General features: G+C 44.6%; 1 non-coding gene and 1 pseudogene across 1 annotated transcript; one reads left to right on the top strand and one right to left on the bottom strand.

The window, feature by feature from the left end:
* The first annotated feature begins 622 nt into the window (after positions 1-622).
* On the top strand, positions 623-21,477 carry LOC119921373 (annotated as a pseudogene).
* Positions 21,478-22,894: 1,417 nt separating this feature from the next.
* Positions 22,895-23,034, bottom strand: LOC119921493. The gene has a single exon (XR_005448529.1). It is a non-coding gene; the product is annotated as a small nucleolar RNA SNORA7 (small nucleolar RNA).
* Between the last annotated feature and the right edge of the window lie 4,132 nt (positions 23,035-27,166).

Here is a 27,166-nt window from a genome sequence, read left to right as displayed (position 1 = left end):
TACCTTGAGTCTGTCCCAGCACTTAAAACAGTCCGTAGTAAGATCTTTAATAAGTACCATAATTATCACTTACTATTATTATCACTAAGCTCTTGGGAAAGTACAATATAACAATGAACAGACAGCTTTCCTGGCCACAGTGACTTTACAGTCTAGAAGGGGAGACAGACATTAGTAGAAAGAAAGAAATTACAGATTTGTACCTAAGTGCTGTAGGGCTGGGAGAGGGATGAATAAAGGGAGGAAGTCAGGGAGACACTGAAGGGAATTCTATTTGTTCTGACGATTTTGACACCTGTCTACATGTTTTGTTTTGTTGTCTGTCTTCCCCTTCTAGACTGTGAGCCCGTTGTTGGGCAGGGACCGTCTCTATATATTGCCAACTTGTACTTCCCAAGAGCTTAGTACAGTGCTCTGCACACAGTAAGCACTCACTAAATACGATTGAATGAATGAATGAGTGGGAGAAGAGGAAAAGAGGGCTTAATCAGGGAAGGCCTCTCAGAGGAGCTGGGACTTCAATAAGGCTTTGAAGTAGGGGGGAAATTGTCTGTAGGATTTGACAGACAATTGTGTCACCCTTTGGCCAGGAACAATGCAAATTATTCCGACCCACGACAGGATGACAGAAATGCCCTGGACCCTCCAGGAAATTATGTTGGAGACAAGGATCCCCACCGTCAACGATGAACAGGGGAGGGGTGTGGGACAATGGTGAGGGTAGAAGGGGGACTTGGGTGACAGTGCTGGGTCGCTGATCTCCCTGCTCTCCCCAGGTGGAGGGCACACTGGCCACAGCCCAGTGCACAATATTCATGGTTTAGACCTGTCTCTGATAAACAGCTGTTTACTGACGTGTTGCCTTGCTCTTTGGGTAAGTAGGGTGGGACGCTGGTACAGTGGAGCCATGTTTGTTTTGGGCGGGAGTTCTATTACCAGGACTCTGATACGTTCTGGTTGGAGGGTGGCTGTCACCAACACTCCCCAACACACTGTCTTCGTGTTTGCTAGCCAAACTTCTATCTGTAGCACACTCTCGACTCTCCCACCTTCACCCCCTCGCTTACTCTACTTTGTATGGTATTTGTTAAGCAATTACTATGTACTAAGTTATGGGTAGATGCAAGATAATTGGGTTGGACAGAGCCCCTAACCCGCATAGGGCTCACTGTCAAGTTCCATTTTACAGATAAGGTAACCGAGGCACAAAGAAGTTAAATGACTCACCTTAGGTCTCCCAGCAGAAATTTGCAAAGCTGGGATTAGAACCCAGGTCCTCTGGTTCCTAGACCCATGCTCCCTCCACTAGGCCATGTTGCTTCTAATATTCTTCCTATCTATTCCCGCTGCTTCAGAAATTCTTCCACCCCAAATCCAACAGATCGAAGTCCTCTCTATATTCAAGGCCCTCCTGAAGATCCACCTGCTCCAGCATGCCTTTCTCTACTAATTTCCAGCATTTCAAGGCATATAAATCCACCAGCCACCTCTAGAACGTATGTCCAATCAATCAATTATTCAATCAGTGGTATTTATTGAGCCCTTACTGTGTGGAGAACACTGTACTAGGTGCTTGGAAAGTACAGTTCAGCAACCAATAGAGACAATCCCTGCCTACAATAGGCTCACACTCTAGAAGGGGGGAGACATAAATCAAAATAAGTAAAACGGCAGGGTTAAAGGGTTAACACCAAGTGCATTGGTGATGCAGAAGGTAAAGCCAACCGACATAGTCAGGGAAGGCTTCTTAGAGGAGATGTGATTTTAATAGGATTTGAAGGCGGAGAGAGTGGTGGGCTGTCAAACATGAAAGGGAAGAGAGTTTCAGGCCAGAGGGAGAAAGTGAGTAAAAGGGCATCCAGAAAGATTCATTCATTCATTCATATTTATTGAGTGTTTACTGTATGCATAGCACTGTACTAAGCACCTGGGAAGTACAAATCAGCAGCATATAGAGACGGTCCCTACCCAACAATGGGCTCACAGTCTAGAAGGGGGAGACAGACAAAAAAAACAAAACAAAACAAGTAGACAGATGTCAATACCGTCAGAATAAATAGAATTATAGCTATATACACATCAATAGTAAAATAGAGTAGTAAATATGTACAAATAAAATAGAGTAATAAAATATGTCCAAATATATACAAGTGCTGTGGGAAGGGGAAGTGGGTAGGGTAGAGTTAGGGAGGGGGGCTATGGGGGGAGGAGGAGGAGGAGGAGAGGAAAAAGGGGGTACTCACTCTGGGAAGGCCTCCTAGAGGAGGTGAGCTCTCAGTAGGGCTTTGAAGGGAGGAAGAGAGCTAGTTTGGCAGATGTGTGGAGGGAGAGGGCATTCCAGGCCAGAGACAGGACGTGGGACAGGGGTCGACAGCAGGGCAGGTGAGAACGAGGCACAGTGAGGAGGTTGGCAGCAGAGGAGCAGAGTGTGAGGGTTGGACTGTATAAGGAGAGAAGGGTGGTGAGGTAGGAGGGGTGAGGCGATGGAAAGCCTTGAAGCCGAGAGTGAGGAGTTTTTGCTTGATTCAAAGGTTGACAGGCAACCACTGGAGATTTTTGAAGATGGGTGTGACATACCCAGAGCATTTCTGTACAAAGATAGTCCAGGCAGCAGAGTGAAGTACAGACTGAAGCAGGGAGAGATAGGAGAATGGGAGATCAGAAAGGAGGCTGATGCAGTAAACCTGTCGGGATAGGATGAGATATGAGAATGACAAGGTAACAGTTTGGATGGAGAGGAAAGGGTTGATCTTGACGATGTTGTCGAGGTCACCGGCAGGTTTTGATGATGGATTGGATGTGTGGGGTGAATGAGAGAGTGGAGCCAAGGATGACTCCAAAGATGTGATCAAGGTACCGTCTTCCTAGACTGTAAACTTCTTGTGGGCAGGAAACGTGTCGTTTATTCTTATGTTGTATTTCCTAAGCACTTAGTACAGTGTTTTGCACACCGTAAGTCCTCAATAAGTACAGTTGAATGAATGAATGAATGAATGAGTGAATAGGTTGGTGTTAGAAGAGCAGACATATGTGCGTTGGATCATAGTTATACCCTACAACTCCTAGAGAAGCAGCTTGGCTAAAGAAACAGTGTGGCTTAGTGGAAAGAGCATGGTAAGAGTTAAAGGTCGTGGGTTCTAAGCCCAGCTCTGCTATTTGTCAGCTGAGTGGCTTTGGACAAGTCACTTCACTTCTCTGTGCCTCAGTTACCTCATCTGTAAAATGGGGATTAAGACTGTGAGCCCCACGTGGGATAGATCGATAACCTTGTATCTACCCCAGAGCTTAAAACAGTGCTTGGCCATAGTAAGCATCTAACAAATACCATAATTATTATTCAAGCACTTAGTACAGTGTTCTCCACACAATAAGTGCTCATACGGTTGTCTACTAACTATTGTCTACTAACTATTGATTTGCACTCTCCCAAGCATTTAGTACAGTGCTCTGCAAACCACCATCATCAAATGCCTTCGAGTCATTTCCAATTCATAGTGACTTTATGGATTTATCCATAGAGTTTTCTTGGAAAAAAATATGGAAGTAGTTCACCATTACCTTCTTCCACACAATGAAAACTTAAGTCTCTGTTGTTGTCTTGGATCAACATTTTAATCACTTGATATCCTCTTTTGACTCTTTCCCATATCACAGCTTCCCATAAGTGCAAACCATAGGTGCATTGGATTAACAGATTGTTTTGTAATAATGATGGTATTTGTTAAGCACTTACTATGTGCCACGCACTGTTCTAAGTGCTTTCCCGGGGCCTAGTACATAGCAAGACACCCAGTGGGTGCTTAATAAATGTCATTACTGTGACTTCTGTGTTCTGTACCTGTGCCCCCAAAGGCAGGGATCTTGTTCTGGGCATGTGTCCCCATAATCACAGACCACATTCTGGTCACTGTGGGCAAACTAGAGGGCAGGGCAGGTTTGGTGATACAGGCTGAGGAGAGTTGGAGGTGGGAAAGCCTACTGGGGTGACCCAGCCCCTCTCCTTCCTTGATGGGGACAAACCCCGGTAAACCCGGGCCCCTTCTGAACAGTCCAACTGAACCAGACTTCAGCCAAAGTCATTCTTGGAACAGTGAGATGCAGGCAGACCATGTGCCTTGTCTACTGACTGGATCTGGGCTAGATTCTCTGAGTCTCAGTTTTCCCAATGGGGCTGCAACAGACCATCATCAGATCAACTGCTGAAAGTGATTTGGGATCCTCAGGAAAAGCTGCATGAGAAGCAGCATGGCCTAGTGGGTAGAGCATGGTCCTGGGAGTAAGCAGGACCTGGGTTCTAAGCCGGCTCTACGATGTATCAGCTGTATGACCTTGGGCAAGTCACTTCGCTTCTCTGTGCCTCGGTTACCTCAACTATAAAATGGGGATTAAGACTGTGAACCCCATGTGGGACAGGGATTGTATCCAACCTAATAAACCTGGCCCTTAGTCTGGCATATAGTAAGTGCTTAACATATACCTTAAAAACACTCTCTGGATTTGGCCAGAAATCTCGGTTCAGGGATAACAGAGAATTGTGGGGCACAGACCCTGGGGAAGGGGGAAACAGGGTACTTCCCCAGGCCCAGATCCCAGGGAGACAGGCCTCGACAGGACAATTCAACAGGGACCCCAGAGGTACAGGTCCCAGGATAGTGTCCCCTGCAACCCCCGCCCCCCGCTCTTTTTTAATGGTATTTGTTAAGCGTTTACTTAAGAGAAGTAGCATGGCTTACTGGAAAGAGCTTGGGCTTGGGAGTCAGAGGTCGTGGGTTCCAATCCCAGCTCCACCACTTTTTAGCTATGTGACTTTGTGCAAATCGCTTAACTTTGCTGGGCCTCAGTTACCTAACCTGCAAAATGGTGAATAAGACTGTGAACCCCACGTAGGACAACCTGAGGACCTTTTTTCTACCCCAGCGCTTAGACCACTGCTTGGTGTATAGCACGCACTTAACAAATACCAACATTATTATAATTATTAAGTGTCAATCACTGTTCTCAGCCCTGAGTTAGGTACAAGTTAATTAGATTAAACACAGTCCCGGCTCTACGTGGGGTTCACAGTCTGAGTAGGAGGGAGAACAATATTTTCAAGACTGAACTCCTTATCTTCCCTCCCAAACCCTGCCCTATCCCTGACTTTTCCATCACTGTTGACTGCACTACCATCCTTCCCATCTCACAAGCCCGTAACCTTGGTGTCATCTTCGACTCCACTCTCTTGTTCGCCCCTCACATCGAATCTGTCACCAAAACTACCGGTTTCACCTCTGCAACATCGCCTGGATCCGCCCTTTCCTCTCCATCCAAACTGCTACCCTGCAGGTTCAATCTCTCATCCTATCCCGACTGGATTACTGTATCATCCTACTCTCTGATCTTCCACCCTCCAGTCTCTCCCCACTTCAGTCTATACTTCACGCTGCTGCCCAGATCATCTTTGTGTAGAAACGCTCTGGACATGTTACTCCCCTCCTCAAAAATCTCCAGTGGCTACCAATCAACCTACGCATCAGGCAAAAACTCCTCACTCTCGTCTTCAAGGCTCTCCATCACCTCGCCCCCTCCTACCTCACCTCCCTTCTTTCCTTCTACAGCCCAGCCCACACCCTCCGCTCCTCTGCGGCTAATCTTCTCACTGTGCCTCATTCTCACCTGTCCTGCCGTCGACCCCCGGCCCACGTCATCCCCCTGGCCTGGAATGCCCTCCCTCCGCACATCCGCCAAGCTAGCTCTCTTCTTCCCTTCAAAGCCCTACTGAGAGCTCACCTCCTCCAGGAGGCCTTCCCAGACTGAGCCCCCTCCTTCCTCTCCCCTTCCTCCCCCTCCCCATCCCCCCACCCTACCTCCTTCCCCTCCCCACAGCACCTGTATATATGTTTGTACATATTTATCACTCTATTTATTTTACTTGTACATATTTACTATTCTATTTATTTGATTTTGTCAATATGTTTTGTTTTGTTGTCTGTCTCCCCCTTCTAGACTGTAAGCCCGCTGTTGGGTAGGGACCGTCTCTATATGTTGCCAACTTGTACTTCCCAAGCGCTTAGTACAGTGTTCTCTACACAGTAAGTGCTCAATAAATACGATTGAATGAATGAATGAATGAATCACCTTGTATCTACCCCAGCACTTAGAACAGTGCTTGGCACGGAGTAAGTGCTTAACAAATACCACTATTAGTATTATTATTTGGATTTTTGTGATTTTCCTGCCTAGAGACAGGAGACAGGACTAACTATATTCCTAAAATCACTCCTAGTCCTAGGACTTGGTAATAATCACAGCTCCTAGTGTACAACTCTGGTCAACTTTCAAATGTTTTATTAAGAAACTGCCATTTTTCATTTAATAATGCAAACAATTATTCAGTAAATTACTTAATTCAACAGTCTTGCTGTTTGGAAGAGAATTTCCAGCAGGGAAGGAAATTGTTTCCTTCTGTGGAGATATCTTAGTTTCCCATTCCAAGCACTGTCACAGCAACAGCAAGTGACTCAGTAATAGCTTCCCTGTTGGGAGATGAGCTCACATTACTTTGTCCCTATAATTGCTGCCGTGGCTGGATCCCTCGGGAAACAGAAAATCCAGGTCTTTCTCTGCACAGAATTGCATGTTGGGAGAATAAACGTGTTCATTTGAGTGTGTTATTAAGTGTCAGGCTCTGGGTGAAATGGAAAGGGAAGGGAGAAAAAGAGGAGAACTGCAGCCTGGGACCAGAGGCCTGGGGCTATGATGATATATCAGGACGTTCATCAGTGGGGTCTGAGAGTCACTATGCTTTCTCCATCTCTCCAAGACCTGTTCTCTTCTTGCTGTTGGCTCCTCCAAGAGACTTTCACTGATTAAGCCCTCTCTTCCCCTCCTCCTTTTCTCTTCACTGTCATCTACACACTTGGGTCAGTGACCCCTGAGCATGGAATATTCACCCTACCCTCAACCTCACAGCATTTGAAGTAACATGGCCCACTGGATAGATTATGGGCCTGGGAGTCAGAAGGAACTAGGTTCATTCATTCATTCAATCTTATTTATTGAGCTCTTACTGTGTGCAGGGCATTGTACTAAGCGCTTGGAAAATACAATTCAGCAATAAAGAGAGATGATCCCTGCCCACATTGGGCTTACAGTTTAGAAGTGGGGAGACTGACATCAAAACAAGTAAACAAGCAATAATATAACTAAATAGCATTATAGATATATACCCATCAAAACAAGTAAACAGGCATCAATATAAATAAATAGAATTATAGATATGTACATATATAGAGAAGTGCTGTGGGGCAGGGAGAGGGAGGTAGAGCAAAGGCAGTGATTCAGAGGGGAGTGGGAACTGAGGAAAAAGTGGGCTGAGTCTGGGAAGACCTTTTGGAGGAGGTGAGCCTTCTGTAGGGCTTTAAAGGGGGGAAGTGTGATTGGTGAATGTGAGGAGTGAGGGTGTTCCAGGACAGAGGTAGCACATGGGCCAGGGGTTGTTGGTGGGACAGGCGAGATAGAAGCCCAGTGAGAAGGTTATCACCAGCGGAGCTGAGTGTGCAGGCTGGTATGTAGAAGGAGAGAAGGGAAGTGAGGTAAGAAGGGACAAGGTGAAGTAGAGCTTTGAAGCCAGTAGTGAGCATTTTTGTTTGTTATGGAGGTTTATGGGTAACCACTGGATATTTTTGAGGAGGGGGTTGACATAGCCTGCAGTTTTCTGTAGAAAGATAATCCAGGCTGCAGAGTAAAGTATGAACTGAAGTGGGAAGGTGGCTGGGAGGTGAGAAAGGAGGCTGATGCAGTAATCCAGTTGGGGTAGGATAAGTCATTGTGCTAACATGGTAGCAGGATGGAAAGGAAAGGGCGGATCTTGGCATTGTTGTGAAGGTGAGACCAGCAGGACTTGGGGACAGATTGTATATGTGGGGTGAATGAGAAAGCAGAGTTATGGATGAAACCAATGGGCTTGTGTGATGGGTAGGATAGTTGTGCTGTTCACAGAGACGGGCAAGTTAAGGAGATGACAGAGTTTGGAAGGGAACATAAGGACCTCTGTCTTCGACATGTTGAGCCTTAAGTTATGGAAGGACATCCAAGTGGAAATGTCCTGAAAGCAGGAGGAGATGTGAACCTGGAAGGAGAGAGAGAACAGCAGAGGAGATATAGATTTGGGTGTCATCCACTTAGAGATAATAGTTGAAGCCATGGGAGTGAATGAGTTCTTCAGGGGACTGAATGTAGATGGAGAATAGAAGGGGACCAAGAACTGAACCTCGAGGGACCCCTACAGTTAAGGGATGGGATGGGGAGGAGGATCCTGTGAAGGAGACTGATAATGAACGTCCAGAGAGATAAAAGGAGAACCAGGAGAGGATGGAGTTGGTGTCCAATTCCTGAACACCAACTCTCTCTTCGACCCCCTCCAGTCTGGCTTCTGTCTCCTACATTCCACGGAAACTGCCCTCTCAAAAGTCACCAATGACCTCCTGCTTGCCAAATCCAACGGCTCATACTCTATCCTAATCCTCCTCGACCTCTCAGCTGCCTACGACATTGTGGACCACACCCTTCTCCTCAACACTTTATCCGACCTTGGCTTCACAGACTTCGTCCTCTCCTGGTTCTCCTCTTATCTCTCCGGTCGTTCATTCTCAGTCTCTTTTTCAGGCTCCTCCTCCTCCTCCCATCCCCTTACTGTGGGGGTTCCCCAAGGTTCAGTGCTTGGTCCCCTTCTGTTCTCTATCTACACTCACTCCCTTGGTGACCTCATCGCTCCCACGGCTTCAACTACCATCTTTACGCTGATGACACCCAGATCTACATCTCTGCCCCTGCTCTCTCCCCCTCTCTCCAGGCTCGCATCTCCTCCTGCCTTCAGGACATCTCCATCTGGATGTCTGCCCGCCACCTAAAACTCAACATGTCCAAGACTGAACTCCTTGTCTTCCTTCCCAAACCCTGCCCTCTCCCTGACTTTCCCATCTCTGTTGATGGGACTACCATCCTTCCCGTCTCACAAGCCCGCAACCTTGGTGTCATCCTCGACTCCGCTCTCTCATTCACCCCTCACATCCGAGCCATCACCTAAACTAGCCGGTCTCAGCTCTGCAACATTGCCAAGATCCGCCCTTTCCTCTCCATCCAAACCGCTACCCTTCTCGTTCAAGCTCTCATCCTATCCTGTCTGGACTACTGCATCAGCCTTCTCTCTGATCTCCCATCCTCGTGTCTCTCCCCACTTCAGTCCATACTTCATGCTGCTGCCCGGATTGTCTTTGTGCAGAAACGCTCTGGGCATGTTACTCCCCTCCTCAAAAATCTCCAGTGGCTACCAATCAATCTGTGCATCAGGCAGAAACTCCTCACCCTCGGCTTCAAGGCTCTCCATCACCTCGCCCCCTCCTACCTCACCTCCCTTCTCTCCTTCTACAGCCCACTCCGCACCCTCCGCTCCTCTGCCGCTAATGTCCTCACCGTGTCTCATTCTAGCCTGTCCCACCATCGACTCCCGGCCCACGTCATCCCCCGGGCCTGGAATGTCCTACCTCTACCCATCCGCCATGCTAGCTCTCTTCCTCCCTTCAAGGCCCTACTGAGAGCTCGCCTCCTCCAGGAGGCCTTCCCAGACTGAGCCCCTTCCTTCCTCTCCCCTTCGTCCCCCTTTCCATCCCCCATCTTACCTCCTTCCCTTCCCCACAGCACCAGTATATATGTATATATGTTTGTACACATTTATTACTGTATTTATTTATTTATTTATCTTACTTGTACATATCTATTCTATTTATTTTATTTTGTTAGTATGTTTGGTTTTGTTCTCTGTCTCCCCCTTCTAGACTGTGAGCCCGTTGTTGGGTAGGGACTGTCTCTATGTGTTGCCGACTTGTACTTCCCAAGCGCTTAGTACAGTGCTGTGCACACAGTAAGCGCTCAATCAATGCGATTGATTGATTGATTGATTGGAGTCAGTGAAGCCAAGGTTGGATAATGTACTGAGGAGAAGGGGATTGTCAACAGTGTAAGAGGCAACTGAGAGGTCGAGGAGTATTAGGATGGAGTAGGAGCCGTTGGACCTAGCAAGAAGGGGGTCATTGGTGACCTTTGAGAGAGCAGTTTCAGTGGACTGGAGGGGGCTGGAGCCAGATTGGAGTGGGTTTAGGAAAGAGTGGGAGGAGAGGAATTCGAGGCAGAGAGTGTAGATGACTCCTCCAGGAGTCTGGAAAGAAAGGGTAGGAGGGAGATGGGGTTGTAAATGGAAGGGGCTGTGGGGCCAAGAGAGGGGTTTTCTGGGATGCTGGAGACGGGGGCATGTTTTAATGTAATGGGGAGGAAGCCATTGGAGAGTGAGAAGTTTACGTTGGTAGTAAAGGAGGGAAGGAGCGATAGATTTTATAAGGTGTGAAGGAATAGGGTCCTATGCTCATGTGGAGGAGGCAGAACTTGAGAAGAGACAAGAGCTATCCTCTGGAGATCTCCTCTGTTGCCAACTTGTACTTCCCAAGCGCTTAGTACAGTGCTCTGCACACAGTAAGCGCTCAATAAATACGATTGAATGAACGAATGAATGAATGAATGGAAATACTGCTGGAAGGGATGGGAAAGTTTAAAGGAGGGGGAGAGATAGGGGAATGGAGGAAGGGGAGGGATCATTTGGGGGAGTTCAGACGTGATGGTGTCAACTTTCCTAATTAAGTAGGTGGCCAGATCGTTGGAGAAGAGGGATGAGGATGGGCAGCAGGAAAGGGGGCCTGAGGAGGGAGTTAAATAACCGGAACAACTGATGAGGGTGATGGGCATGGGTGTCAATAAGGGAAAAGAAATAGTTTTGCCATGCAGAGGAGAAGGCAGAGTTAAGGCAAGAAAAAACAAACTTGAAGTGGACAAGGTTGGCATGATATTTAGATTTCTGCCAGCAGCGTTCAGCAGCTGAAACACAAGAGCCAAGGAGGTGGACAGTGCAGGTGATCCAAGGCTGCGGGTTAGTGGTGCGAGAGCGATGAAGGAATAGGGGAGTATGTGAGTTGAGTTGAATAGAGAGGGTGGAGTTGAGAGTATCTATTTGGTCATCAAGGGTGGTTAGAATGGGTATGGAGGCTACGTGGGGTGTGATGTGCTGAGAGATATGAATGGGGTCTAGAGAGAGGAGGTCTCTATGGGGGAATAGTACAGATTTATGGGGAGGAGGAGTGAGGGAGAGGAGGCAAGTGAGAAGGTTGTGGTCAGAAAGAGGGATTTCAGAGTTGATGAGTGTGGAGATTGTGCAGCGGAGATTCACTCATTTGATTGATGGATTGGTGTTTGAGTGATTCTGATCTGGGGTCTTTCAATTGAGGTCAGTTGCCTAAATCCTGATCTGATATTTCTGGGGGCCAACACATCTGCCCTGTCTACCACAGCATGGGTGAGTGTTCCTTAATTTCCTACTTCCCCTATGCTACTGCTGCTGCTCGAAATTTGAGTTAGGTGTCATTGAAGGGAAGAAAGAAGAGAGAAGGAGAAGGAAAAGAAGATGAAAATGAAGAGAAAAGTAAACCCAAGTATAACTGTCGTGCAGTTTTAATATCCTATAGAATAGCTCTGCAACCTCTCAAATGACATCTTCAGGTTTTTCAGTATCTCCAAGTCCCCAGTCTTGTATATTGTATTTGGGCAATTCACTTGACTTCTCTGTGTCTCAGTTACCTCATCTGTAAAATGGGGATTTAGACTGTGATCACCCTGTGGGACAACCTTATCACCTTGTAACATCCCCAGTGCTTAGAACAGTTCTTTGCACATGGTTAGAATTTAATAAATGACATTATTATTATTATTGTTATTATATGTTCTGTAATGTTTCTCTATACAAACCTCTCTGACATGGTGTTCTTCACAAACGTTTTAGCCCTTAAAAATAACTTAGAATATGATCAAGTGTTCCTGCCTCTCAATATAGCTACATATTATATGATATATAAATATATATATATATATAAATAATATATGTAACACACATATACATATGCATACTAACTGTATATTCCTTATTTTCATTCATTCCTGCAAAAAAAAAATATTTAGCATCTACTGTGTGCAGAATACTGTCCTCAGTACTGGTGAAATGCACATGAAAGATAGTTCAAATACTACCCTCTACCCACGGGTTCTCACAATCTAAGATTTAGGAGTGAAGGACGTTTAGGGATAGACACCCAAGGAAAATTTGAAATAATTTAAAACATCAGAGTATAAGCTTTTTGTGGATAGTGAGCATGTCATTTCATTACTGTGTGTATTTCCCAAGCATTTAGTACTTGGTGGGAACCCAAAAAATGTGATGACTAGTACTACTAAATGACAAAAAGAAGTGCCACAGTAGAAACAATAAATGCTGTATTTCACTATGGCTAAAGGAACAGTTTTCAGTTTTTCACTACTCAGGCAGACTGGTCCATATTCTCATAGTTTCCAATTTGAGAATGTTCTGAAGGTTAGAAATACGTGGTTGAGATTACATTCTTCCTATCCCATTCATGCTGGATGGAACTGAACACTTGGGGGTGAGATGAGGGAGAGCTGAGCTGCCTCTCTTCAAGTGGTGTTGCCGCTCAGGTGGAGGGGGAGCTGCTGAGCCAGCAAGGTTCTGTTGAATTTTAAACAATTGTGGTATTTGTTAAGCACTTCCTTTGGGTCAGCATGTTCCAAGCATTGCAAGAGATACAAGGTAATGAGGTTGGACACAGTCACTGTCCCACGTGGGGCTCATAGTCTAAGAAGGAGGGAGGGCAAAATTGCATGTCCATTTTGCAGATGAGGAAACAGAGGCCCAGAGAAATCAACTGATTTACCCAAGGTTACACTGCAGGCAAGTGGCAGAGCTGGGATTAGAGCTCAGGTTATCTGACTCCCAGGCTCAGCCCATGTTCTTTCCACTAGGCCACCGTACTCCACTTAGGACTTAGTGCCATGTTCTGCACCATTTAAGTGTTCAGTAAATTTCATTTATAAGCCTGATGCTGAGGCTTCTTCAGTGAATCTGTGAGTAGCAAGAGGATTCTGTGAGATTATGAAAATAATTCAAGTCATTAACTGTAACTGCATTCAATGCATGTTTCTATCAGAACTTTTCCCCCCACTTCAACAATTCTCTAAAACCATTTTCACATTAGCTATTTGTTTCTCACTCTTTCCTGCTTCCTCTTTGCCACCTTCCTTCCCCACCTTTATCTCTGTTTTCTTTTTTCGTCTCAGCCCCCACTCTGTCTCCTCTATTTCACTCCACGGTGTTGTGATTTTCACATAGAAATAAGCCAATCCCTTCTAATGTTGCTAAAACACCCTGTCTTTGCCATCAATAATGGAATCATCTCCCGTTTCCACCAGTTTCCAGGTACGAAACTTTAGATTCTCATTCATTTCTAAAGTAATTTTTTCCTGGAGCCTTGAAGATGTCCAACCTGGTTCTTTTATTTTCTTTCCTTGTAGTCATAAACGTATCTATTCCCTCTACAGATCTTACCCCTTTGCATTTTAACTTCAGATGATTTTAGTGAATTTACCCACCATAACAATACACTTTCACTTAATAAATGTTATTTATTTAACACTTACTGTATTCAGAGCTTGTACTAAGGTTTTGTGAGAATACAGTAGAGAATTTAGACTTCAAGACCTTACAATCTAACTGCAGAGACAGACATTGAAATAAATTACAAGTTAGGAAACTCTGAAAATAAACTGCTGGGAAAGAGGAAGGTGAGTACATGAGTGCTTAGCACATACGGACTCAACCACCCAAATGGAATAATTCGAAAGAAAAGAGCGTGGGAAAGTTTCTTGGAGAATATGTGATTTTAGTAGGGTTTTGAAGATGTGGAGAGTGGTGGTCCATTGCATATGAAAGACGAGGGAGGTCCAGACAAGGATGTGAGAGGCCAAACCAAAGCACATTGAGCAGGTTGGAATTAAATGACTGAAGCATGACCTAGTAGATAGAGCATGGGCCTGGGAGTCAGAAGGTCATGAGTTCTAATCTGAGCTGTGCTGCCTGTCTGCTGTGTGATCTTAGTCATCACTTCACTTCTCTGGGCCTGTTACCTCATCTGTAAAATGAGGATTAAAACTGTGAGCCCAGTGTGGGACAGAGACTGTGTTCAACCCGATTTGCTTGTGTACGACCCCACCAATGCCTGGCACATAGTAAGTGCTTATCAAATACCACAGCTATTATTATTATTATCATTTTTAATAATAACAATAAATGTATGGGCTGTGTTATAGTGGGAGAGGAGCAAAGAGAGGTCAGAGGTAAACTGATTGACTTCCTTGAATACAATGATAGGAAATTCTCCTTGATGCAGAGATGAATGGGCAACTACTATACATAGACAACTGTAGAGTGCCAAATATGTGACCAGGGTTATAACATGCCAGGTACTGTGGTGTTAAGATCAGCCCCTGCAGGCCACAGAACAAATAGTTTTTACTCATTCTCCACATCCACTCTTGAACAGCCAGAGGAGAAGGGGACAAGGCAGAGCGAACAATGAGAATGAATATACTAGTGGAGGTGGTGGAGTTTCTGACTTAACAGTGCACATGGTGATAGTGCCACTATGAGCAAAAATGTTCTCTGGAAACTGAGTAACTGACTCAAAAGAACAGGTAGATTTTTCCAGCTATGAGGAATACAATTTGGACCTACCATTCATATTCATTCATTCAATCATAATTATTGGGCACTTAATGTGTGCAGAGCACTGTACTAAGTCCTAGGGAGAGTACAATACAACAATGAATAGATACATTCCCTACCCACAGTGAGCTTACAGTCTAGAGGAGGGGAGACAAACATCAATACAAGTAAATAAATTACAGATATGTAATTAAGTGTTGTGGGGCTGAGAAGGGGGGAAGAGCAAAGGGAGCAAGCCAGGGCAATGCAGAAGGGAGTGGGAGAAGAGGAAAGATGTGTGTGTTGGGAGGGGATGGGGGGTTAGCCTGGGAAGGTCTCTTGGAGGAAGTGTGCTTTCAATAAGACTTCGCAAAGGGCAAGAGTAATTGCTGGTCAGGTTTGAGGAGAGAGGGCATTCCAGGACAGAGGTAAGATGTGGGCTAGAGTTCGGCAGTGAGATAGGCGAGATGGAGGCATAATGAGAAGGTTTGTAATAGGGGAGTGAAGTGTGCAGGCTGGTTGCAGAAGGAGAGTAGGGAGGTGAGGTAGGAAGGGGCAAGGGGTGGAGTGCTTGAAAGTCAATGGTGAGGAGATTTTGTCTGATGCAGAGGTGGATGGGCAACCACTGGATTTTTTGTAGAAGCATGGTAACATGTCCTGAAAGTTTTTGTAAAAAAATGACCCAAACAGCATAGTATGGAGTAGAGTGGGGAGAGGCATGAGTCTCCGAGGCCAACAAGGAGGCTGATGCAGTAATTCGGGTGGGATAGGATGAGTGATTGTATTAACGTGGTAGAAATGTGGATGTATTCTTCAAATGGAGAAATGTTGTTTATAAATATATGATTTCCTCCACCCATCCTGAATAAATGATTTATTCCACAAATCTGTCCCCTAGATCCATCAATCAATAGTATTCGTTAAGTCGTTATTGTGTGCACAGCACTGTACTGACTCTAGACTGTGTCTGTTGTTTTACTGTACTCTCCCAAACTCTTAGCACAGTGCTTCGCACACATTAAGAGCTCAATAAATGCGATTGATTGATAGCTTGCTTGAGAGGGTATAATACAATAGAGTTGGCAGACATGATCCCTGCCTCCAAGGACCTTACAGATGACAGTACTACCTATATCACAAGTCCTCCCGCTAGCCTGGAATTCCCTCCCCCACCATGTATGCCACACCACAAGGTCACCTGTGACCTTGAGCAAGTCACTTAACTCCTCTGTGCCTCAGTTCCCTTAGCTGCAAAATGGGGATTGAAACTGGGCCCCACATGGGACAGGAACTGTGCCCGACCAGATTTGCTTGTATCTGCCCCAGCGCTTCATACAGTGCCTAGAAAATAGTAAGTGCTTAACAAATACAATAATTATTATTACCACCACTGTCCCCACCTTCCCAGTCTTATTAAGGTCACAATTCTTCTAAGAGGCCTTCCCCAGTTAAGCCCTCTTTCAAACATGCTTACCTACCTCCTAGCCTAAAATCACCCTCCCTTTACACACAGCACCTTCCAGTTATTGCCCCTTCTCCCTCCCACCATTTCTTTCCAAACTTCTTGAGACCATTGTTTACCCCACTGTCTACGTGTCCTCTCTTCCAATTCTCTCTTTGATCTCTCTTCAATCTGGCTTCTGCCCCGATTGCTCTATGGAAACAGCCCTCTCTAAGGTCACAAATGGCAACCTTCTTGCCACATCTGTTGGCCTCTTATCCTCTTAGACCTTTCACCTGCCTTCATCACTATAGAATACCCACTTCCTGAAGCTTTATCCAACCTTGTCTTCACTGACACTTTCCTCTCTTGGTTCACCTCCTATCTGTCTGACTATTCATTCTCAGTTTCCTACAGTAGGTGTCCCAAAAGGCTCAGTTAAGGTCCTCTTCTATACTCCAACTACACCCACTCCCTTGGATAATTAATTCACTCTCATGGCTTCACTTATCATCTCTATGTAGATGATTCTCTAATTTATATCTCCAGCCCTGATCTCTCACCTTCTCTTCAGTCTCACATATCTCTTGACTTCAGAACATATATACCTGACACCTCAAACTAAACATGTCCAAAACCGAACTCTTCCGACCCAAACCCTGTCCTTCCCTGTCTTTTTCAGCATTGTAGACAATACCACTATCCTCTCTATAATAATAATAATAATGATGGCATTTGTTAAGTGCCTATGTGTGAAGCACTGTTCTAAGCGCTGAGGGGATACAAGGTGATCAGGTTGTCCCATGTGGGGCTCACAGTCTTCATCCCCATTTTACAGATGAGGTAACTGAGGCTCAGAGAGGTTAAATGACTTGCCCAAGGTCACACAGTAGACATATGGCGGAGCCGGGATTAGATCTCACAAGCCTGTAACCTTCGTATGGTCCATGACTCCTTTCTCTCATCCCACCCATTCAAACTGTCACCAAATCCTGTTTGTTCTACCTTCACAACATTGCATGAACCCTCCCTTTCTTCTCGATCCAAATTGCAACCATGCTGATCCAAGTATTTATCTTATCCAGCCTTGATTTCTGCATCGATCTTCTTCCTCACTGACATTCCTACCTCCTGCTCTCCCCGTGCCAGTTTATACTTCACTCTGTTTAATTATTAGTATTGATCATATTTATTGAGCACTTACCATGTGCAAAACACTGTATTAGGCGCTTGGGAGAGTACATTATAGCATCAGACACATTCCCTGCCTACAAGCTCCCAGTTTAGAGGGGGAGACAAAACATTAATATAAATAAATAAATGAATAAATAAATAAATAAATAAATAAATAAATAAATATCTCTCTGTGCAGGGCAGTGTACTGTCCTGGAGGAGTGAAGTGTGTTGACTGGGCTGTAGTATATCATTAAGGTGAGGTGGAATGGAGCGAGTTGTTTGGCTGCTTTAAAGTCAATGGTAAGGGGTTTCTGTTTGATGTGGGCAGGGAATGTGTCTGTTATTGTACTGTACTCTCCTAAGCGCTTAGTACAGTGTTCTGCACATAGAGAGTGCTCACTAAATATGATATAATGAATGAATAATGCGTGGATCATTTTTCTCAAGTAACCTATAGTCCATATCTCCCCACTCCCCAAGAACGTCCAGTGGTTGCCAATTCACCTCCACATCAAACAGAAACCCCTTACCATTGACTTTAAAGCAGCCAAACAACTCGCTCCATTCCACCTCACCTTAATGATATACTACAGCCCAGTCAACACACTTCACTCCTCCAGGACAGTACACTGCCCTGCATAGAGTAAGCACTCAAAAAATGCAATTAATTGATTTATTGATTTGTGTACATAGCTGCTGTGGGGGCTGAGGGAGGGGTGAATAAAGGGTGCAAATCCAAGTGCAAGGGTGACACAGAAGGGAGTAGGAGAAGAGTAAATGAGGGCTTAGTCAGGGAAGGCCTCTTGGAGAAGATGGGGAGAGTGATTGTTGAATATGAAGAAGGAGGTCATTTCAGGGCAAAGACCTGAAATTCAATTCCAATTCATTTGTGTCTAGTGGTTATCATCATTTTCAAAAGTTCTTGTTTCAGATGCTATTTTATTTATAATAAAATATTATAATGAGAGAATTTGTGAGCATTTCAAAATGTTACCTTCAATTTGATTTTTGAAGAGCTGTTATGCTGTAGGTTGGAAAAGTCGCATAAAGAGTCTGAAGAATCTCTTTCCTGGTAAGTCACAGAACAGTTCAAAATGGCTTAAGTAAAATATGTCACATAAAAAAAACATAATAAATGCCAAACAATGTTCCATTGGGGCACTATCCCTAATTCAGTTGGGTCAACAGGATCCTTGGGTGAACTGTTTGCTGTTGTTTTCTTTGACATGTGGGTAACATGGATACTACTGTATAAAGATTCATCATCTAATATTTTAAGGATTGCCTTATAAAGCCCTAGTTTTTTATCTAATGGCTCATTTTGGATGTCTTATCCTCTCAATTCTAGTCCTCTCATTTATTTATTCAAACTTCTTTTAAGTACATTGCTACTATGGCCTGTACAAAACCGCAGCATGTCCTAGTGGACAGAGCACAGGCCAGGGAATCAGAGGACCTGGATTCGAATCCATGATCCACTACTTGCCTGCTGTGAGATCTTGGACAAGTCACTTGACTTCTCTTGTGACTATTTCCTCAGCTGTAAAATGGAGATTCAGTAGTTCTTCTCCCTCCTACTTAAACCGTAAGCCCCATGTGGGATAGGGACTGTTTATGATCAGATTCCCTTGTATCAACCCCAGAGATTGGCACAGATTAAGAATTTAACAAATGCCACAATTGTAATTATCATCTATGAAGAGAAATGAGACTTTTTTTGTTTTGGTCTATCACCTTCCGTTTCTCAGCATACTCCATTGTTCACACAGTTTCCCCAGGCTGAAACCTCCTCCTCTACATAGTCAATGGAGGACAGCTCTCCCCTGTGGTGTTTTAAATGCTCCTTAAATTTCACCTCCTCCAGTAAGTCTTGTAAAATGACTCCCCTACGTCTAAAGAATTTTTACAAGTTTTTCCAAGCTCATTGTGGACAGAGAACATGTTTGACAACTCTATTATATTGTATGCCAACTCTATTATACTCTCTCAAGGGCTTAGTCCCTTGATTTGCACACAATAGGTGCTCAATTAATACCATTGTTTGACTGATTGTCGCTTTCAATTGACAATCAGGAAATATTATTACTAAATACACTTGTATTCAAACATAAGTAGGGTCTACTTTTTTATTAGTGTGCTATTAGGTGAACAATTCTGTGCTTCCTAAGATACAGAGAGTGGAAATTCTCCTAGTGTTCCTGAACCCAGCGTAATGTGATTTTATAATGGCAAACTCTGTCTTTTGATTTATTATTCATTTTCTTCTTGATGATTTCCAACATTTGCTTGGACTCTTTGGCTTTCACAGTCAATGAATACTTGGCAATATCATTAACAAGTTATGATGTGCGAACTCAGAGCAAACCACAGATTAGTTGCAGATTGTATTATTTTTCCCTAGATACATTATTTAGCATTTGCCCATACTGAAGATCATCTAATGTCTACACTATTTTGGAGATCAACAGGAACATGTGTAGAAGAAACTGGTATTCATCAAGCTCAAAAGTTTGGTATCAACTACAACATTCGTGATTCCCTTGCATACTGCCTCTCCCAGAACATTCAGGGATATTTTAAACAATACTTCCCATGATCTCTTTGGGTTCCATATAGTTTACGAGAAAATGCAAGTTTTATTTTTGCTTGATAAGGTTGAATTCACCCCTCTGCCACTACCCATGTGGACATCATCCACCTCTGGAAGCCATTATCCTGGAAAGTCACATGGGTGTGATGTGGAATAGAGAATTTGCCCATCATGCTGAGCAGACCATTTCTGACCCTTATCCTTGAGTGTTTCCAATTCTGGCTAGATAGAACTGATGAACGATTTTGGGTTTCTCTTTAGCGTATTCTTCATTTTTCAGTTCTGAAGAAGTCAAGGAAATGCGTCTGAGTGACCTGATTTTCACAGTTCTCTTCATTGCTCAGACTGGGATTGGGCTTTGGGGGAACTTAATTCTGCTCATGATGTATGTCACCATCTTCATTTGCCATCACCAACAGAAGACGACCACAGACCTGATTCTCATTCAACTGACTTTGGCCAATTCAGTGAACCTTCTTACCCAGGCTACCACAGGGCTAGTTATTTCCTTTAAATGGGAGAATTCTCTGGAAGTTATTGGGTGCCAAGTCACCTTGTACATTAAGAGAGTGGCCAGGGGCTTTTCTATCTGTACCAACTTTCTCCTGAGTGGATTCCAGCCAGTCACCATCAGCCCCAGCAACTCTGGTTGGGCCCAAGTTAAACACTGGGCCCCCAAGTATATCTCGCCTGCCTTTCTCTTATTCTGGATATTCAATCTTTTGGTGGAAATGAATATACTAAAACCGATGTAGACAGCAAAAATGTCACCATTCCATTCAATGGCAACAATAGGAAAGGTTGTATTAGTATACATTATTTAAATAAGTTAAATAATCTGGGTATGTTACTCCTCTCCTCAAAAGTCTCCAGTGGCTACCAATCAATCTGCGCATCAGGCAGAAACTCCTCACCCTCGGCTTCAAGGCTCTCCATCACCTCGCCCCCTCCTACCTCACCTCCCTTCTCTCCTTCTACAGCCCAGCCTGCACCCTCCACTCCTCTGCCGCTAATCACCTCACCGTGCCTCGTTCTAGCCTGTCCTGCCATCGACCCCTGGCCCACGTCATCCCCCTGGCCTGGAATGCCCTCCCTCTGCCCATCGACCAAGCTAACTCTCTTCCTCCCTTCAAGGCCCTACTGAGATCTCACCTCCTCCAGGAGGCCTTCCCAGACTGAGCCCCTTGTCCTCCTCTCCATCCCCCCCTTACCTCCTTCCCTTCCCCACAGCACCTGTATATATGTATATATGTTTGTATATATTTATTACTCTATTTATTTCACTTGTACATATCTATTCTGTTTATTTTATTTTGTTAATATGTTTGGTTTTGTTCTCTGTCTCCCCCTTCCAGACTATGGGCCCACTGTTGGGTAGGGAATGTCTCTACGTGTTGCCAACTTGTACTTCCCAAGCGCTTAGTACAGTGCTCTGCACACAGTAAGCGCTCAATAAATACGATTGATTGATTGATTGATTTCTCACTGCTAAAACTGTCCATGATGTCTTTGTTTTCCTCATGAGCAGGGCAAGAGGCTACATGGTGCTTGTGCTACACCACCATTGCAATCAGGTCCAGCACATTCACACCAGTAGCCAAACCCACAAAGCCTCCCCAGACTCCAAAGCCACCCTGACCATCCTGCTCCTTGTCACTTGCTTTGTTTCTTTTTCATGCATCAATAGCAGCATTATTCTGTCTTTCCATTTTATCAAGGTGGATGACATGACACTCTATAATCCTTTATTATTTCTGGGTTCATGCTATGCTTTCCTTTGCCCCTGGGTGCTGATCAGCATTGGTCCCCACATTTCCAGACTCAAATGGATCTTCTAAGGAGATAAGATGGCACTTTCTTTCTACATAAGCAAGAAAAGAAATACAGGTCAGCTCTTGCTTTCATTCATGGCCCAACGACTGTCTGTAAAAACTTTAGTCACTGGGAAGAAGTATGTTCTGGGAACAGGAAATTCAATAGGTTTAGCACTCCTTTCCCAGCATGGCCTATTGACAGAGCATGGGCTTGGGAGTCAGAAGAACCTGGGTTCTAAGCCCGGCTCTGCCACTTTCCTGCTGTGTGATCTTGGGCAAAGTCACTGTGCCTCAATTACCTTATTTGGTAGATGGGAACTTAGAATATTAGCCCCTTGGGGTACAGGGACTGTGTTCAACCCGATTTTCTTTCATCAATCCCAGCTCTTAGTACAGTTCCTGGCGTACAGTAAGTGCTTAACAAACCATTACCATTATCACTATTCTTTTTATGATTGTTATTATTATATGAGAGCACTGGGAAACACCAGCAAGAGAACTCATTCATATCCTACATGTAGATTTTCTTTCAAAAGTATCTTTTCATTCATTTCATTCTATCAATCATATTTATTGTGCACTTGCTGTGTTCAGAGCACTGTACTAAGAGCTTGGAAACTACAATTTGGCAACAGAGATAATCCCTACCCAACAACGGGCTCACAGTCTAGAAGGGGGGAAACAGACAACAAAACAAAACAAAACAAGTAGACAGGCATCAATAGCATTAATATAAATAAATAGAATTATAGATACATACACATCATTAATAAAATAAATAAAATTATATATATATGTATGTATATACACAAGTGTTGTGGGGTGGGGAGGGTGTATATCAGAGGGAGGGAGTCGGAGCGCTGGGGAGGGGAGGAGGAGCAGAGAAAAAGGGGGCTCAGTTTGAGAAGGCCTCCTGGAGGAGGTGAGCTTTCAGCAGGGAAATTATTTTCCATCTGCATCGGCCCTGATCATTTTCCCTCCCTCGACAATAAAGGGCAATGTTCTCCAAAGATATTACAATGCTGTTCTTGCCTTGTCTTATGCCATGAAATCGTTTCTGACCCACTGTGAGACCAGAGACACATCTCTCCCAGAACGCCTTGCTCTCCATCTGTAATCATTCTAGTAGTGCATCCAAAAATACGGAAGTGGTTTACCATTGCCTCCTTCCACACTGTAAACCTGAGTCTCTGCCTTCGACTCTCTCCCTTGCTGCTGCTGCCGAGCATGGGTGAGCCTTGACTTGTAGCAGATTGCCTTCCATTCGCTAGCCAATGTCCAAGCTAGGAATGGAATGGGTAGGCCTCTGCTCGACTCTCCCTCCCATAGCCTAGACTGGTAGAGTACTGGAAACTCTCCAGGTACAACCCTGATGGGGGTACAATGCTGTTACTGAATAGCTATGCTAGGGCACAGCAGTAGAGACAAAAATCTTAGTTAAGAAAGGAACACCTGACTTTCTTTGCCTCCCCTCTGTGTTCATTTATTCCTTTTTGTTCATTCACTCTTCCTGCCTTTGCTCCATCCAGGTTTCTTTGAGGAAATATGAAATCATCATCCTCATCAACATCATACTTATCACCATTATCATCATCGTCCTCATTCACCATATCCGCTATTTTTAATTCTGATCTTTCAAAAGGAAAATAAGTATATCAGGATGTTTATGGTGGTATTTTCATTCATTCGTTCATTCATTCATTCAATCGTATTTATTGAGCACTTACTGTGTGCAGAGCACTGTACCATGTGCTTGGGAAGTACAAGTCGGCAACCTATAGAGACGGTCCCTACCCAACAATGGGCTCACGGTCTAGAAGAGGGAGACAGACAACAAAACAAAACATGTCTTCAATTGACCTTTGATTGAGATTGAGGATTATCTGACAGTGCAAGAAGTAATTCATATCCAATGATCTACAGTGATCTATCCTATGAGTAAAGAAACTTAAATTGAGCCAAGTTCCAAAAGAGAAGTAGCGTTACTCAATGGAAAGAACGTGGGCTTCGGAATCAGAGGTCATGGGTTCTAATCCCAGCTCCACCACTTGTCAGCTGTGTGACTTTGGGCAAGTCACTTTTCTTCTCTGTGTCTCAGTTCCCTCATCTATAAAATGAGGATAAAGACTGTAAGCCCCATGTGGGATAATCGGATAACCTTGTATTCTCCCCAGCGCTTAGAACAGTGCTTTGCACATAGTAAGCACTTAACAAATACCGTCATTATTATAATTAAAATGTCATCTCTAGAGTGATCATGTCATTAGATATCATTGTAGTTACTACTTTTACTGGTTAGGAGTCAGAGAGAGAGGCTGTTTGAAAACCAGGATGGGAGCTAGTGGAAAGTGTAAATGTCCAGAAATCGGGAGACTTGGGTTCCAATTCCAAGTCTTGTACTGTCACAGCTGTTGTGCATGGTTTTGACCTGGTCACTTCAAATATCATTACTTTTTTTCACTTTTTTCATCAATCAATCAATCTATTTATTTACTGAGCACATACTGTGTGCACAGCACTGTACTAAGCACTTGGGAGAGTACAAAATAACAATATAATGGACACATTCCCTGTCCACAAAAAGCTTACAGTCTATAAACCGGAGAGAGTTATGCATGCCCTAACCTACCTCACATGGACTTTGTGGAACAAAACTTTGGTAACTGCTGTGAAAGTGCTTTGGAAAATAAAATTGCTCTACAAATTCTGGAGTTTGATATTCCTGGAGGAGAGGGAGAAGTCAAAATGGATCATAAGATACGTTTTGATCTTGTAAACCAAGTAGCAGTAAACATATATAATTATCAGCTCCTAAGTTTCCTCACTCTCCTTCTTCCCCTCTGCTAGTTCAAATCACCTCTTCCTCTTCCCTGTCTCACTTGATTCAGTGAATTCATGCTTCGGTGCCATGAGAAGGCTACTGATCCATGTCGCTACTACCATTCTTTCAGACTCAGAGTCCCAAGCAAACCCAATCAAAAATACATAGGGGTTAGGGAAGTTGTGTGTCCTAGTGGAAAGAGCACAGGCATGGGAGTCAGAGGACCTGGGTTCCAATCCCAGCTCTGCCATTTGTCTTTGGTGTGACCTCGGGCAAGCAATTAACAAGTACAGTAAAAGAAGTCACAACTTTTTTGTGCCTCATTTTCCTCATCTTTAAAATGGGGATTCAATACCTGTTTCAATCGTATTTATTGAGCGCTTATTGTGTGCAGAACATTGTACTAAAGGCTTCGGAAGTACAAGTCGGCAACATATAGAGATGGTTTCTACCCAACAACGGGCACACAGTCTAGAAGGGGGAGACAGCCAACAAAGCAAAACATGTAGACAGGTGTCAAAATCGTCATAAGAAATAGAATTAAAGGGATATGCACATCATTAACAAAATCAATAGGATAGTAAATATGTACAAGTAAAATAGCGTAATAAATCTGTACAAATATATATGCAAGTGCTGTGGGGAGGGGAAGGAGGTAGTGCGGGGGGATGGGGAGGAAGAGAGGAAAAAGGGGGATCAGTTGGGGAAGGCCTCCTGGAGGAGGTGAGCTCTCAATAGGGCTTTGAAGGGAAGAAGAGAGCTAGCTTGGTGGATATGTGGACGGAGAACATTCCAGGCCAGGGGAAGGACGTGGGCCGGGGGTCGATGGAGGGACAGGCAAGAATGAGGTACAGTGAGGAGGTTAGTCGCAGAGGAGTGGAGGGTGCGAGCTGGGCACTAAGACCTCTTCTGACAACACAAAATAGGACCCCAAGCGTCACTCCGGTGGAGGTGAGGTATACTTGTAGTTCCTTCATTAGTCCTTGTTGATGCACATCTGAAACCTTGGGAGCAATGTCTGGATTAGGGATCCTGAAGGCTTGGGTTTTTCACCGTGCCCTCAGATGAGACCAGTTCTCCCTCCTACTTACACTGTAAGCCCCATGTGGAAAGAGGACTGGGTAAGATCTGATTCTCTTGCATCTACCCCAGCACTTGGTACAGTGCTTGGCACATTAATCAATCGATCAATCATATTTATTGAACACTTACTATGTGCAGAACACTGTACTAAGTGCTTGAGAGAGAACAATACAACATGATTACCAGATCTGATTACCCTGTATCTACCCCAGCGCTTAGTACAGTGCTCTGAAAATAGTGAATAATAAATATGATTGATCAAATGATTATGAAAACTCTCGCCCCTTCCCTCCTCCCCACCTTAACCTCCATCTTCAACCGCTCACTCTCCACTGGTTCCTTCCCCTCTGCCTTCAAACATGCCCACATCTCCCCCAATCCTAAAAAAACCCCTCTCTTGACCCCACTTCCCCTTCTAGTTATTGCCCTATCTCCTTCCTACCCTTCCTTTCCAAACTCCTAGAACGAGTCATCTACACTCGCTGCGTCGAATTCCTCAACGCCAACTCTCTCTTTGCCCCCTCCAATCTGGCTTCCGTCCCCTACACGCCACCGAAAATGCCTTCTCAGAGGTCACCAAGGAACTCCTTATTGCCAAATCCAATGGTTCCTACTCTTTCCTAATCCTCCTCAACATTTCCGCTGCCTTCGACACTGTGGATCACCCCCTTCCCCTCAACATGCTACCCAACCTTGGCTTCAAAGACTATCCTGGTTCTCCTCTTATCTCTCTGGCCGTTCATTCTCAGTTTCCCTTGCGGGCTCCTCCTCCCCCTCCCATCCCCTTACTGTAGGGGTTCCACAAGGGTCAGGTCCTCTTCTGTTCTCTATCTACCCTCACTCCCTTGGTGAACTCATTCGCTCCCACGGCTTCAATTATCATCTCTATGCTGATGACAACCAAATCTATATCTCTGCCCCTGCTCTCTCTCCCTCCATCCAGAGTCGTGTCTCCTCCTGCCATCAGGACATCTCCATCTGGTTGTCTGCCCGCCATCTAAAACTCAATATGTCCAAGACTGAACTCCTTATCTTCCCTCCCAAACCCTGCCCTCTCCCTGACTTTCCTATCACTGTAGATGGCACTACCATCCTTCCCATCTGACAAGCCCACAGCCTTGGTGTCATCCTCGGCTTCGCTCTCTCGTTCATCCCACACATCCAATCCGTCAGGAAAACCTACCGGTCTCACCTTCACAACATCGCCAAGATCCTCCCCTTCCTCTCCATCCAAACGCTACCTTGCTTGTTCAATCTCTCGTCCTATCTCGACTGGATTACTGCATCAGCCTCCTCTCTGATCTCCCAACCTCTTGTCTCTCCCCACGTCAGTCCATAATTCACTCTACTACCTGGATTATCTTTGTACAGAAACTCTCTGGGCATGTTACTCCCCTCCTCAAAACTCTCCTGTGGTTGCCTGTCAACCTACGAATCAAGCAAAAACTCCTCACTCTCGGCTTCAGGGTTCTCCATCACCTCGGCCCCTCCTATCATCATCATCATCAATCGTATTTATTGAGCGCTTACTATGTGCAGAGCACTGTACTAAGCGCTTGGGAAGTACAAATTGGCAACATATAGAGACAGTCCCTACCCAACAGTGGGC

This window comes from Tachyglossus aculeatus, assembly GCF_015852505.1.
Source record: "Tachyglossus aculeatus isolate mTacAcu1 chromosome 12 unlocalized genomic scaffold, mTacAcu1.pri SUPER_6_unloc_2, whole genome shotgun sequence".
In the NCBI taxonomy this organism is placed as follows: Eukaryota; Metazoa; Chordata; class Mammalia; order Monotremata; family Tachyglossidae; genus Tachyglossus; species Tachyglossus aculeatus.
Note: the sequence above shows the minus strand (reverse complement) of the source record. Positions and strands in the feature narration are given on the sequence as shown.